Source organism: Pipistrellus kuhlii, unplaced genomic scaffold, assembly GCF_014108245.1.
Source record: "Pipistrellus kuhlii isolate mPipKuh1 unplaced genomic scaffold, mPipKuh1.p scaffold_m20_p_14, whole genome shotgun sequence".
In the NCBI taxonomy this organism is placed as follows: domain Eukaryota; kingdom Metazoa; phylum Chordata; class Mammalia; order Chiroptera; family Vespertilionidae; genus Pipistrellus; species Pipistrellus kuhlii.
The window spans coordinates 31,301,458-31,317,421 of NW_023425449.1; positions in this window are offsets into that span (position 1 = coordinate 31,301,458).

The following is a 15,964-nucleotide window of genomic DNA, read 5'->3' on the forward strand; positions in this document are numbered from 1 at the left end:
ACAATTAGCAAGGGTAAGAAAAGGCACACAGATCGGAATGGGAGAAGCAGACTGTCTTTAATCACAACCCACATAATTACCGTATCTATGTAGAAAATCCCAAGGCATCTACAAAAACAAAACTAACAAACAAAAAACAGGCTCTGGCCAGGTAGCTCAGTTGGTTAGAATGACGTCCTGATATGCCGAGGTATCAGGTTCAATCCTGGGTTAGGACACATATAAGAATCAACTAATGAATACATAAATAAGTGGAACAACAAAAATTGACGTTCCTCTCTTCCTCTCTCATTGATCAATTAAAAGTAAAAAAACAAAACAAAAACCCTCCAAAATTCCTAGAACTTATGATTGGCTTAAGCAAGGTCAGGATGCAAAGCCAATGCATATTTTTTTTTTATATTTTTATAAATTATGAATGTACAATTAGAAACCAAAAATTTAAAAATACCACTTACAATAGAGCCCCATGATAAATCTAACAAAACAAATGTAGAATTCTATACTGAAAGCAAGAAAATGTTAATTAAAGAACTTAAAGAAGGCCTAAATAAATGGAGAAATATATTATGTTCTATCCTTCTAATCATGGATTAGACGACATCGTAAAAATGTCAACTGATCTTACAGGTTTAGCACAATTCTAATTCTGTAGTTATAAAGAAGCTGATTCTAAAATGTATATGGAAAGGCGATATAACAAAGATAGTCATAACAAATTTTTTTTTAAAAAAGAATAAAATTGGATGAATCAATACTCAATATTTGCTTTATATAAAGTTGTGATAAGACATATTGTATTGGTTTAGGGATGGTAAAGTAGATCATAGAACAGAATAGAAAGTCCAGATATAGACCCATAGAAATGTAGCTAATTGATTTTTTGACAAAGATTAAAAGGCAGTTTAGGAAAAGAAAGGACAGTCTTTTTAGGAAATAGTTTTGAAACAATTAGAAATCTATATGTTAAAAACTGTAATAATCCAGCCTCAGCCTAAATATAAAAATAAACTCAAAGTAAGTTGTAGATCTAAACGTAAAATGTAAAGCTATAAAATTTTCAGAAATAAGTATAGGATAAAATCTTCATGAGCTGGGGTTAGGTAGAACTTGTTAGTCATGACATCAAAAGCATAATCAAAGAAAAATATCCATAAATTGGACTCTGTGAAAGACACTATTAAGGGAATAAAAAGACAAGGTACATTATGAGATAAAATATTTGAAAGTCACATATCTGACAATTTAATTGTATGCAGAATAGGTATTTTTTAAATTCTCAACTTGTGTTCATGTGTACTTATGGAAACTCTATTCATGCTCACTAAAAACTGGGAATAACTTGTATGCCTTTCATTGAGTAAATGAGTAAATAATGGTACATCTATACAACAGAATAATATTCAGTAACCCCCCAAAAACCAAATTATTGATAAATGCAACAACTTGGATGAATTGCACAGATGTTATGCTGAGTGAAAAAAGCCAGTCTCAAAGGTCTGAAAGATCCATTTCCATGGCAGCTTCAACAAGGCAAAACTATAGGGACAAAACACATCAGTTGTCATCCGCTGCTGCATGTGGAGGTAGGAGGTGTCACAAGGAAAGTTTTGATGGGGGAGGACTGGTAGATATGTTCTATACCCTGATCATAGAGATGGTTACATGAATCCATACATATGTGCTCAAATTGATAGGTCTGCTCACAGGAAAAGGTCAATTTTACTCCATGATGCTTTTTAAAAAACCTTCTATTTTTAACAATACAACTATCAATTTTGTCTCTATGAGAGTACTAAATCAGAACCTACTGGATATAAGGTAAAGATGACTGATTCTGGAGATTTTTTAGGTTAAGTGAGAGAAATACAGGTTTGCTATATCAAGCAGTAGAAAAATATAAAAGTATTGGGGGGAGGAGGGTCTGGATAGCAAAGAGGCAAAATCATCCAGATTGGCCATGAATGGAACTAGATAATTATACAAGATTCCACTCAGCCATAGGCAAGCAAGACTCTTGAAGTGCATAAAGAATTCCACTTCAGTAATTTACATTTTTGAAACTCTCCATGGACACTTAGTACATACTTTCAAAGCTTTTTAGTGATTTACCACTGTTTCAACCTGAAAGAATTTCTGCAATTCCCTAACATACCATTCATAGTCCCAAGGGACTCTCTTACATACTGGAAAATGTGAACAGTGCTTTCTTTAAAAACAATGGCCAGTGTGGCTAGTGTTGAGTGTCAACCTAAGAAGTAGGAGGTCATGGCTCCATTCTGCAGCCTATCAATGATTCTCTCATCACTGATGTTTCTATCTCTCACTCCTCCCTTTCTCTCTAAAATCAATAAAGATATTTTAAAAACAATGTTTAAAATATCATTACTGATAGGTATTAAAGTAAAATCTTGCTTTTTTTTATTGTTTAAAATATTTCACGTGTCTCCTTTTTCCCTGATTGACCCCCCTGATCCCGCCATCACTCCCTAACCCCAGGACAAGCCTGTACTGCCTCAGTGTCCATGTCTACTGGTTATGCTAATATGCATGCATACAAGTTCTTTGGTTGATCTCTTACTCCCTACTCCTGCCCTGCCTTCCCTCTGAGGTTTGACAGTCTGTTCGATATTTCTTATGTCTCTGGATCTATTTTTGTTCATCATTTTATGTTGTTCATTATATCTCAATTATGAGTGAGATGATGTGATATTTATCTTTCTCCGACTGGCTTATTTCACTTAACACAATGCTCTCCAGGTCCATCCATGCTGTACCAAATAGTAAAGGTTCTTTCTTTTTATAACAGAGCAGTGTTCCATTGTGTGATGTATCATTTTTTTAATCCACTCATCTGCTGATAAGATTTAGAAATGGGCTAAGTTCCTAACTATTGTAAATTGTGCTGCTATGAACATAGGGATGCATAAGTCTTACTTTTTAAAAAGATTTAAGGAAAAATTTGGATTGGAGACTTCCCAAAAGATGCATTCATTAACTGTTTCAAAAGCCAAGTCCACATAAAATAAAACTCTTGATAAATATCTATCCACTTTCAATCAAGTCTCCTTGCCTCTGGCCTTATGCCTCATCCCACCACCATTTAGCAAGAACGTTTCTTCTGAAATGGAAGCAAATTTATGCCACTGCTGCATTGGCTACCCTTCAGTGATTACCCGTTTTACTCAGAGTCAGAGCCAGAGTCCTAAAGCAGTCCTGCAAGAGGATGCAAGAACCAGTTACTCAACTACTCTCTTGGTTTGCTCAGTTCTAGCCACTGTGGCTTCCTTGCTATTTCCTGAACTTGTCAAGCATGCTCTGCTTCCAGATCTTTACATTTGTTCCTTTTGTCTAAGATCTTTCCCCTTCAGCTCTCTGCTCAAGGGTCATCTGATAAGTAAGGTCTTCTCTGACCACGCTACATAGAATGGCCTTCCTCTACTCTCTTCCCTCCAGTCCTTCCTCTCCCGCTGCTTTCTTCCCTCCTCCCCATAGTACTGATCACCATCTCTCACACTATTATTTTGATTTTGGGGTATTTGTTTCCTCCCTCTCTAGAATATTAGCTCCTCAAAGGTTGGGATTTTATTTGTATTATATTGCTATATCTCTAGTGCTTAAAAAAGGGTTAGTTGTCAAATGAATGAATGCTTTTTTTGTCTTAGTCTACTCAGGGAATATAGCGAAATACCATAGATTGGGTTGCTTAAACAACAGAAATATATTTCTCATGTTTCTTTTGGGAAGCTGGTTTGGTTTCTGGTGAGGACCTGGCTTATAGATTTATCTTTAAATAGTCAGTCACATTGGGAGTTAGGGCTTCAAAATATGAATTTGGGGACACACAATTCAGTCCATAGCAGATCCCATAACCACCATCAAGAAAATTGCCCCCTTAGGCTGCATTAGAAATTCTTACCCCATTCAAGGCTGCATTTAGTATCTATTCTGACATAGTTTCCCCTCAACAAAAATGCTACAGCCAGATGTCATTTTCCCTGGGTTTGTATATAGGTGGCTCTGGACATGGAGAGGTCTTTCACAGTCAACAGTCAGATGTCCCTGAACACTTATTTTTAAATATTAAGAAACAAACAAAAACAAAAAACAATTCAGGTTATTTGTTGTAGATATTTCTTAGTTCCTTATCTTCCTTGCCTTGTAACTTGAATGAAATTACTACTCTATAAAGTAATTGCAGCTACTCCGAAATGCTACATGTCTACACCACACAGTGCAGAAATCTTTCCTGTTTGCCAATTGCTTCTGCAGTTGTGTAAGTATTAGGAAGAAACTTTGCCTCTGTTCTAGGATTGTAAATCTCCTTACCAGAGGAATTGGTTTTCAACTGGTCACTTAGCATTATCTTTGGGCAAGTTTCAACACACAGATGCCCAGACTGACAAGGCTCTTTCCCTGACTAAACTCTAGTCTGAGTCCTCCAAGTTCTCTTCTTGTCTTCAACCTTGGCCTGTAAAAATCACAAAGACTTCCCCAGCTGTATGACTCAGTGTTTGACTGTTGACCTGTGAACCAGGAGGCCACGGTTTAATTTCAGGTCAGGGAGCATGCCCCGTTGCAGTTTGATCCCTGGTGGGGGTGTGTGCCGCAGGCCAATCAATGATTCTTTCTCATTATCGTGACTTCTATCTCTCCCTTTCCTTTCCTCTCTTAAATCAATAAAAATATATTTAAAAACAACCAACCCAAAAAAACCCCAGAGACTCTTAGTATAAATAATTTCATTCATCATCTGCATGATTTCCAACAGCTGAAGCTTGAGTACCTGGGGTACCACCAGCCCCTTAAACTCCTGCCTGAGAAAGCTCAAGGCTGCCAGGAGCGTTTATTGTTTGCTCCAGCCAAAACCTGGTGATAGGCAGAGAGGCCCCTAAATGGCCTCTTGGAAGAGTTACTTTAGAAAGTTGCAATTATAAATCCATTGAGATGCAAATCTGTACCACCCAGACTGGCTTCTCCAGAATATCAAGGACTTTTCTTTAAAATGCAAATATCCACATATATAAAAGCCTAAGCAACCGGGCGACCAGACGGTAGCTATGATGCTCACTGACCACCAGGGGGACAGATGCTCAACCTCCCATAGTTCCTCTGCCTAGCTGGCTGGCCTCTATCCGGACTGGGTGAGATGGCCCCAATTGGCCCCAATTGCCAGCCGGGCCGAAGGACCTCATGTATGCACAAATTCATGCACCGGGCCTTTAATGTATGTGTGTGTGTGTGTGTGTGTATTTATTGTTGAAAGTATTACATAAGTCCCCCTTTTTACCCTACTGACCTCTTCCAGCCCAGCTCCCAACCCCCAAAGCCCCACTGTCTGTGTCCCCATTGTCTGGGTCTACTCATTATACATATATGCCTACAGGTTCATTGTTTTTAAAGAAAACACTGTTCACATTGGTTCATCTCTTCCCATCAACTCTCCCTCAAGGAGCTACCTTTCCCTCCCAGTCCCAGTGAGAGAGGAGGGCTTAACCTTAGTGGATGCAGAGCTCTAACTGGCACAACTGCCAGTAATAAAAGAAGTTTGTTCCTCCTTAAGAATAAGAGTCAGAGAGGATCCAAGATGGCTGCTCGGGTAGACACCTAACCGCAGCAGCTCACAACAATTTCAATGGAATACAACTAAAATGTAGAGTGGACATTGCCCAGACCTACAGGTGGTCGACTAACTGAAAACTCTACAATAGGAAGGTGGGAGAAAGCCAGAGGGAAAGTCAGAGGAGCTGAAAAAAGAGCCTAAGGTACGGAGACATGCTGCGCGCTCGCACGTTCGCGCGCACCGAGAGGTCGCAGCCGGAGAGGAGGAGAGGGCTGGGTGCTGCCTGGCGTTCCCTAGCAGGAAGGAAATGAAACCCCCAGCCTGGGCTGAACCCCCGAACTGGCAGCGCTGAGCCCCATTATGGGCCAGATTCTGGGGACCCAGGCTCCGGCAGGGGGAGACGGGGCTGGGAGGCTGAATCCCAGGGGAAAAACGAAAGGCGAGGGGCCCCCGGAGTCGCGCGCTTTGTGCGCAGAGGACTGAATGTAGACTCTGATGCTGGATTACCCTAGCCGGAAGGAACAAAGCCTCCGGCGGCGCTGAGCCTCAGAACGGAGCGCCCCGAACTCCCGGTCTGGGCCAGTCCCTGGGGACCCAGGCTGGGCAGGGGGAGACGGGGCTGTGAGGTGGAGTCCTGGGAGCGCGGCGAAAGGCCGAGCCCCCGGAGTCGCGCACACTGCGCGCAGAGGACAGTCTGTTGACTCTGATCCTGGACTCCCCTAGCGGGAGAGAGAAAGAAAGCTCCAGACTGGAGGATCGTGACGAGGAGCAGGAGCCCCCGCTGGACACCTGCCAGCCGGGTGCCAGCAAGGAGCCAGGCGACGGGGCCTCCAGGGGGGGGGGGTGCCCCTGAGCCCTCGACCGCTGAGCGCAGGCAACAGAGCCAAGGACCGGGGATGCTTCCTGGGCGGCGCCAACCCCAGCGACAGGCTGAAGCAGCGTAGGAGCCCGCGGAGAACAAAGGGGTGCCACAGGCCAACCTGCTGAGATTCCAGGACGGGAAGGAAGAAACAATAGAAGTTCTCAATGTGAAGAAATCAAGTGAGAGCAAATGATAGTAAAATTACTTAAGAAAGAATGCAAAGAATATCTTGAAAAATCAAAGACTAAGTCAGAACTCAACTCACCAGCCAACATTGCAACATAAATGCGTGTTTAAAAAAAAAGAAAGTAAGAAAGAAAGAAAAAGGGACAGAATGTTGGAACAGCGGCGGCCAGGCCTAGAGTGGCCAGGCACAAGGCAGTGGCAGCCGGACCCGGAGCAGCAGCGGCCAGGCCCCAGAGCAGCAGCAGCCAGAACCAGAGCATCAACGGCCAGCACTGGAGCAGCCAGACCTGGGGCAGGGGCAGCCAGGCTTGAGGCGGAGGCGGCCAAGACCCGGGTGGCCAGTCCAGGAACACCCAGACCCGGAGTGGCCGGGCCCGAAGAAGCCAGGCCCAGAGCAGCCGGGTTGGGAGCAGCCAGGCCCAGAACAGCAGAAGCCAAGCCCAAAGCATCCAGCCCAGGTGCGGCCAGGCTCGGAGCAGCCGGGCCTGGGGCAACTGGGTCCAGAGCAGCCGGGTCTGGTGCGGCCAGGCCCGGAGCAGTGGCTGCCAGGCTGGGAGCGGCCAGGCCCGGAGCAACCGGGCCTGGTGCGGCCAGGCCCGGAGCAGCGGCTGACAGGCTGGGAGCAGCCAGGCCCGGAGTGGCCGGGCCCGGAGCAACCGGGCCCAGAGCAGCCGGGTCGGGTGTGGCCAGGCCTGTAGCAGTAACAGCCAAGTCCAGAGCAACTAGGTGGGGAGTGGCAGTGACCAGACCCGGAGCAGCGACTGCCAGGCTGGGAGCGGCCAGGCCCGGAGCAGCCGGGTCTGGTGCGGCCAGGCCCGGAGCAGTGGCTGCCAGGCTGGGAGTGGCCAGGCTCGGAGCAGCGGCTGCCAGGCTGGGAGCGGCCAGGCCCGGAGCAGCCGGGTCTGGTGCGGCCAGGCCAGGAGCAGCGGCTGACAGGCTGGGAGCAGCCAGGCCCGGAGTGGCCGGGCCCGGAGCAACCGGGCCCAGAGCAGCCGGGTCGGGTGTGGCCAGGTCTGTAGCAGCAACAGCCAAGTCCAGAGCAACTAGGTCGGGAGTGGCAGTGACCAGACCCGGAGCAGCGACTGCCAGGCTGGGAGCGGCCAGGCCCGGAGCAGCCGGGTTTGGTGTGGCCAGGCCCGGAGCAGTGGCTGCCAGGCTGGGAGTGGCCAGGCTCGGAGCAGCGGCTGCCAGGCTGGGAGCGGCCAGGCCCGGAACAGCCGGGTCTGGTGCGGCCAGGCCAGGAGCAGCGGCTGACAGGCTGGGAGCAGCCAGGCCCGGAGTGGCCGGGCCCGGAGCAACCGGGCCCAGAGCAGCCGGGTCGGGTGTGGCCAGGTCTGTAGCAGCAACAGCCAAGTCCAGAGCAACTAGGTCGGGAGTGGCAGTGACCAGACCCGGAGCAGCAACTGCCAGGCTGGGAGCGGCCAGGCCCGGAGCAGCCGGGTCTGGTGCGGCCAGGCCCGGAGCAGTGGCTGCCAGGCTGGGAGTGGCCAGGCTCGGAGCAGCGGCTGACAGGCTGGGAGCAGCCAGGCCCGGAACGGCCGGGCCCGGAGCAACCGGGCCCAGAGCAGCCGGGTCGGGTGTGGCCAGGCCTGTAGCAGTAACAGCCAAGTCCAGAGCAACTAGGTGGGGAGTGGCAGTGACCAGACCCGGAGCAGCGACTGCCAGGCTGGGAGCGGCCAGGCCCGGAGCAGCCGGGTTTGGTGCGGCCAGGCCCCGAGCAGTGGCTGCCAGGCTGGGAGTGGCCAGGCTCGGAGCAGCGGCTGCCAGGCTGGGAGCGGCCAGGCCCGGAGCAGCCGGGTCTGGTGCGGCCAGGCCAGGAGCAGCGGCTGACAGGCTGGGAGCAGCCAGGCCCGGAGTGGCCGGGCCCGGAGCAACCGGGCCCAGAGCAGCCGAGTCGGGTGTGGCCAGGCCTGTAGCAGCAACAGCCAAGTCCAGAGCAACTGGGTCAGGAGCGGCAGTGACCAGACACGGAGCAGCTGGTTGTGGAACAAACCAGAGCAACAGAGGCCAGGCCCGGGTCAGCCTGGCCCAAAACAGCTCGCTCCTCACCTGCCCCTGCCCCACGGCTGCCTCTCAGACATGGCTGGAAACTTTTGCGGGAACTTGAGGGTCTGCTGAATCAAGTGATGAAGGCTTAGATCTGGATGTGTTGAGTTAGTATAGTCCTGGGGTGTTGATCTGTGAGTGCCTTGGGTGGGGCCTGGATGAGGCTGGTTGTCCTATTAGGAAATGTCTTTTGTGTGAAGTGTATCATTGGGCATGTGGAGGTATTATTGATATGAGAAAATGCTAAGTAACAGATTTGCTATCTGAAAAGGGATTTACTATCGGGGAAAGGGAGGGAGGAAGAGACTGAACATAAACTGTGCACCAATGGATGAGGATGAGGGGGCAGAGGTTGGGGTGGGAACCTGGTGGAGGGGGGAAGAAACGAGGAACCTGTGTAATAATATGAACAATAAAGATTGATTAAAAAAAAAAAAAAAAAAAAAAAAAAAAAAAAAAAAAAAAAAAAGAATAAGAGTCAATTAACCAACTCAGATGGCCTAGTCAACGAACCCTTAACACTCTCCGGTCTTTTCCTTAGTATACTCCACTTTAAGAAACCTCTTGCCACTTGTTTTGACCAAGTTGACTTCACACTGGGCTCTCTGCCCTATTGCAATAGCTATTACTGAATAAAAATTTTATCACACTTCTTTAACCAGATTTGTCTTTGACCAGAACAAACCCAGAGATTCTGTTTCAGCGGATCTAGGGTGAGGCATAGGTTTCAGGATTTTATAAAACCTCCAAAGAAGCGTCTTGCAAGTAACTGCTCTGCCACAGTGGTTCTCAAAGTGGGGTCTCTGGGCCGATGATATTATCACCACCTGGGAAGGGGTTAGGAAGGCAAATGCTAAGTCCTGATGGGGTTCAGAAGGAGCCTTCCCAAAATGTGCCACACAGGCATGTGGATTATTTTGAGCCGAGGCAATCAAGACCAGCAGACTAAAAAATGTTTACTTCTCCCTGAATTGCCTAAAAGAATTTAGATGAGGGCATGGCCCTCCAAAGAGAGCTAAGCCAGAGATAACCATAAAGAGTGTGGGCCAGGTGATGGGTAGCCTCGGGGAGCTTGGCAGCATCGGAAGGTAAAAATCCATTCCATGCCTTACTGTCCCTGCAAATGTTTGCTCTTCCCTTTTTTTTTTTTTTTAATTATCTTTCTCTGCATTGAGGTCTCAGACTCCTACCCTCTTCTCCTTGGCTCAGGATGGCACATAAGCCTCAATTGCCTGACTGCCTGTGGGTCTCCCATTCTTATGGAGGCTCCATATGCATGTAATTAATTTCTCTCCCCTGTGAGCCTGCTTATGTCAATTTAATGATTAGACCAGCCATGCTCCAAACCTCCTGAATGTGAGACTCTGGGGGGAGGCCCAGCAGTTTGTGTTTCAACAAGAGTGCGTGGTGATTCTGGTGGACTCCAGTTTGAGCACTACTGCTGTAGGGTTAAATTTGCTCCATGAACTATAATTAGGACTTGGTTAGGACTTGGTTAGTTAACTGTGACTCGGAGCCTTGTTATGTCAATAAACATTAACCTGAAGAATGTGTCTGCAAAATTTCCTACTCCTGCTCCATTCCTTCCTTCTCCTTTTCCCCCCCAGTTTTCTCTAAAATGAGAGAAGGATCTTGTTCCACCAACACTCTTGGAAACCTTCATTATTTTTATTTTTTATTTTTGAAATTCTTACCCGAAGATCTTTTCCCATTGATTTTTAGAGAGAGTGGGAGGGGGAGAGACATAGTGAGAGAAACATTGATGTAAGAGAGACACATTGATGGGTTGCCTCCCATACATGCCCCAACCAGGGCTGGGAATCGAGTCTGCAACCAAGGTCCATGCCCTTTTCCAGAATCACATCCGGACCCTCTAGTTTTCAGGCAAACCAGCTAGGGCTAATAACTGAATAACAATTTCTAAATGACAATGACAAAATTGACCATTGAAAAAGGTGAGTAGAATGTAGAGCTCATAAAATGGATTTTCATCCCCATCCCTTTAAAAATGGCTATATATCCTAAAATGTGCCTTTTGGCTAACATTTTTATAACTGAATATATGCTTCAGAGAGAAGACTAAGACAGAAAAATGATGGTATTTTTATGGGATAGGTTATTTATATATTGCTTCTTCTTTCTACTTTTATAGTTAAAGATTAAGTATGTCTGATTCCAGAATATATAGTGCCAGGCCTTTGTAAGATTCTTCCTTCTCACTATGGGAAAGGAGGAGGCAGAAGGGACTCTGACAATCATTCCTTCCTGATGGAGGAGAGAAGGTCCTTGAGAGAGGGAAAAAGGAAATTTTTTTCTATTTTCTGCTCTAGCCCGTGACAGACAGTTATGGCTCTTTTAATCGCTTTATCTCATTTGCAAATGGAAAAAACACATTCCACAAAAACAATTCTCTGATTCTGGAAATACTTGTTTCAGGGGGGGAAAAATGCTATGAGAAAGCTTTATTTTGGGCTTTACAGTCTCTTCTTTTTCTAAGTTAGATAGTATTGCAAAATACAGGATATGGTAAATGGAAAAAAAAAAAATGTAAATACTCCAGAGAGATACAGGGAGATCTTTCAAAGCAGAGCTGAAAAGCCTCAACTTTAGAAACATGAATTTTGCCAAAACAGATCTCTTTGTATTTCTTACATTAGGATTTTTATTCTGTAAACATGTTCTAGTTTTTAGTCTTGCCTTACTTAGTGGCAAATTGACTCTATAATTTGGGAAGATGCCATTTCTGAAAGGCATCAATGATTTCCTTCCTCCAAGAATTATCAGACCCACTTCCACTTCAAACAACCCAAAGCATTTGAGTGGAATTTTAGTTTTTATTTAAAAGCTTCTTTTAATGGGCTTTGAAACTCTTCAATAACTCTTCAATAACTACCCACAAATCTCAAATCCCATCTGCCATTGCCTAGACTGTATGAGCATTAGAGCTAACAGGTTAGACCAGTCTTCCAGAGTCTGTCCCATCTCCCCGCCTCCCTTGCCCGCCAACATGTTCTGAGACAAAGGTGAGTTCAGCTGGGAGGGGTGGGGTGGTCTTGAGTCATTTCCCTGTACTTCCTCTCCGTGACATTACCTACTACTCCACCTTGAAATCCTAGAGCCATTTCTACAAGATTCATTACTCCATTTTATTGAGCAACTGGTCCTGGTAGCTGAAGCCTTAAAAAAAAAAATAAAAAAATAGCAGCAGCAAGTAACAATTTTATTAGCAATATTTTAACTCCAGTCTGAGACACACCTGTGAACTTAGTATATTAAGAATGGTGGGCCTGGCCAGTGTGGTTCAGTGGTAGAGCTTCAACCTATGAACCAGAAAGGTACAGTTCGATTTCTGGTAGGAATACATGCTTGAATTGTGGGCTCAATCCTCAGTGGGGAGCATCTAAGAGGCAGCCGATTAATGATTCTCATCTTTGATGTTTCTATCTCTCCCTCTATGAAATAAACTTTTTTTAAAAAAAGTAACACTTAAAAAAGAGTGGTGGTAGTGTGGAGGGAAAACCAAACTTTGAAACTTCGTGGTTCTGCCAAAATTCATGGGTAGAAGAAACTGGAGAAGAAATCTTTGACCTGTAACATAGTATATGGGTATGTTGTATTTGTACACACTATCTGCTTGACTGCCTTTTATAAAGCCCTACCATGTGACACTTCCTGGATGCAGGAGAATAAGGTGCTCATCTTCAAAAAGCTGACAATGGGATTAGAAGGGAGGATATACACATGTAAACCAGTAACAAACTGTGAAGCGGGATGAAGTCAGTAATAATAGAGATTTATGCACAGAGCTAAGGGAGCAAAGAGGCAAGAGTGACCAACCATGGTTCCTGCTTGAAGGGAGTTTTATGCAGCAGCCTCCGGGAGCAAGGCAGATAGATCCCAGGTTCAAATGAACACACGAAGATGAGAAAGCAGGACTCGAATGGAGTGGATTCCATAATACAAAGTATATGGAAGTCCTTGGCACATGGCTTCAGTGATTGTCTCAAAAACTAGCTGGCAGTTCAGGGGAACCCTGAAGGACAAAACAAATTGAGAATGAGGAGAAGGGTTTTTCTAGGCCGAGGGAGCAGCCTGAAGATGGGGAGGTGACACCTGAGGCTCAGGAGGGAAATGAGCACCACGGCCTGATGGTGTGCTTCCAGCAACAGGTGCCTGGATTGAGCAAACGGGACCCGGGAGTCATGTTAGACAAAGTCCTGGGAGCTTTGTGTGAGTGACATGCCGTGGAGTTAGAAGAAAACAAGGAGAAATGTGGTTCTTTTACCTCCCCCTTCAGACATATCACCAACCTTTTTCTGGTTTATTTCTGATTTTACAATAAAAAAGCAACCACAAGAGGAAAGTAAGGAAATTCACATGTTGCAACAAACAAGGACATGTTTGTGGCATCCCAGTGTCCTAATGACGGAATTGTGAAATAGTCCATTCATTACCTTTGCCTCCACCACTCCTCTCGTACCCGCGCCACCACCATCTCTTTCACGGGAACCAACAGCATTAATGCCACCTCACCAAGTCTGACCACCTCCCTCCCCCACCAGCTCCGAAGGCGGAGTCACCACCACGGCCACGAGCACAGCAGAGGAAGCTCCTGCTACAGACGCATCGGGCTGTGCTGCCCGAGAAGGCTGCGCGTTGTCCGTGGAAAGAATAGGTGTCAGCTGAGGTACCCAGATGGTGCCTCTTACTCTGCAGATCCTCAGCAAATACCTTTCAAATGGAGGTTTCCAGGCGAGGAGTTCCTGATTAAAATAAACTACCGCTCTTTGCTGCGTGAATGCTCCTATGTCAACTTTCTCAATAAATGACATTAAAATTTTCAGGAGCAATTTTGGTGTGATCTGATTTGGGCCTAAATGCTGAAAAATTTCTACCACAGCCTTCATTACTATTTTCATAGTATTTGAGAAAATGATAAACGTGAACATTTCCTCGTTATAGAGTTCAGGCACATACCTTCCATAAAACTTGGAAACTATCATACCCCTTCCCTTTCAAAACCTCCTTACCCCTCAAAAAAACTAAAACAAAAACAAAAACCACCCAATAACCAGACCATCCATTAGTTTCCTAGTGTTGCTATAACACATTACCACAAATTAGAGCCTCAAAAAAATTTGGTACCTTACAGCTCTGGAGCTCAGAAGTATGAGGTGCAGGTCTCGAGGGGCTAAAATGAAGGTGTCAACAGGCCGCGTTCACCTGGTAGGTCTAGGGGAGAATGTGGTTCTTGGCCTTTTCCAGCAAACCGGGGCAGCCCACATTCTTTGGCTTGTCCCCTTTCTCTAGCCAAACCAGCACCTTCACCTCTCCCTGGTCACCTCTCCCTGGTCACCCCTCCACTCCCACCTCTCCCTCTGACCCTCTGCTGCCTCCCTCTTCCACTTTTAAGGACCCTTGGGATTCCATTGGACTCACCTGCAGAGCCCAGGATCATCTACTTGCGGATTAGCACCTGCAGCTTGAATTCCTTTTGCCACATGATGTAGCACAGTCACAGGTTCTGGGATTAAGACATGATCATCTGGGGAGAGAGTGGTCTTCATTCCAGCACTCCCATAATCTCCATCCTCAGAAATGAGAATCATAAACATTTTATTATATGACTTTCTAGTGGTTTTTTTCCCCAGTATACATAAATGCAAATATATACTATATGTAATAGGCTGCTTCCCACTTTATTTTTATTTATTTTTTTCTTTATTGATTAAGGTATTACATATGTGTCCTTATCCCCCCACTGCCCCCCTCATCCCCCCATCCATGCCCTCACTCCCCTTGTGTATGTGTTCATTGGTTAGGCTTATATCCATGCATACAAGTCCTTTGGTTGATTTCTCCACCTTACCACCACCCTCCTCTACCTTCCCTCTGAAGTTGGATGGTCTGATCGATGCTTCTCTGTCTCTGGATCAGTTTATGTTGTTCAGTATATTCCATAAACGAGTGAGATCATGTGATATTTATCCTTCTCTGACTTATTTCACTTAGCATAATGTTCTCCAGGTCCATCCATGCTGTTGCAAATGGTAAGAATTCCTTCTTTATTACTGCAGCGTAGTATTCCATTGTGTAGATGTACCACAGTTTTTTAATCCACTCATCTGCTGATGGGCACTTAGGCTGTTTCAAATCTTAGCTATGGTGAGTTGTGTTGCTATGGACATAGGGGTGCATATATCCTTTCTGATTGGCATTGCTAGTTTCTTGGGATATATTCCTAGAAGTGGGATCCCTGAGTCAAGTGTGAGTTCCATTTTTAGTTTTTTGAGGAAACTCCATACTGTTCTCCATATAAAGTGGGATAATGATTGTGTGGGAAATGGAATTTTCTGTGTGACTAGACTATTGTTTTAGCCGAAACGGGTTTGGCTCAGTGGTAGAGTATCGGTCTGCGGACTGAAAGGTCCCAGGTTCGATTCCGGTCAAGAGCATGTACCTGGGTTGCGGGCACATCCCCAGTAGGGGGTGTGCAAGAGGCAGCTGGTCGATGTTTCTCTCTCATTGATGTTTCTAGCTCTCTCTATCTCTCTCCCTTCCTCTCTGTAAAATGTCAATAAAATATATTTAAAAAAAAATATATATATAATAGACTATTGTTTTAGTTTTCTGAATAGCATGTAGGTCATTCCCTACTTTGAGCTCAGTTTACAATCAATAAAGCTATTTTGAATGTAATAAGTAAATACTGGAGAGTTAATAAAGGTGGCCCAACCTGTTCCCTGTTCCCCATTCAGATCACTAGAAGTGGAATGAATATATTAGCGTGTGTTGGCAAGATTTGGCAAGAAAGTTTTAACACTTCTGTTCTGGGGAGAATCAGGGTTGTTTCAATGAAAACAGGAGTTGTTGGCAGTAGTGAAACCTGGATGTGCTCACACCTGTAACACAACCTTGTATTAACCATGCTTCAGCCCCCTGAGTTCTGTGAAAAGGAGAACTTTCATATTCTATTAATTTATATCTGGGCAACTACTTCCTTCTTCCTGCAGTGTCCTAACATTACACAAACATAAAGAATAATACTCTCCATATCAGATATTTTTCTCCTGGCAGGTCACGCATGAGTCACCGCCACAGATTTTTATAGCATTTTCCTTACAAATCATTCTCCAGGTGGGGGAGTTGAAAGCAATATAGCAGTTCACGCTCTAAAGAAATTTCAAAATGGCAAAATCTGTTTGAGTAATCAAGTGAAATCAAGAAAACCATGCAGAGTTTACTTCGAGTAACCTAATTACAACAGCAAAGAATGTGCTGTTTATTTAGAGAGTGCCTTTCCCCCA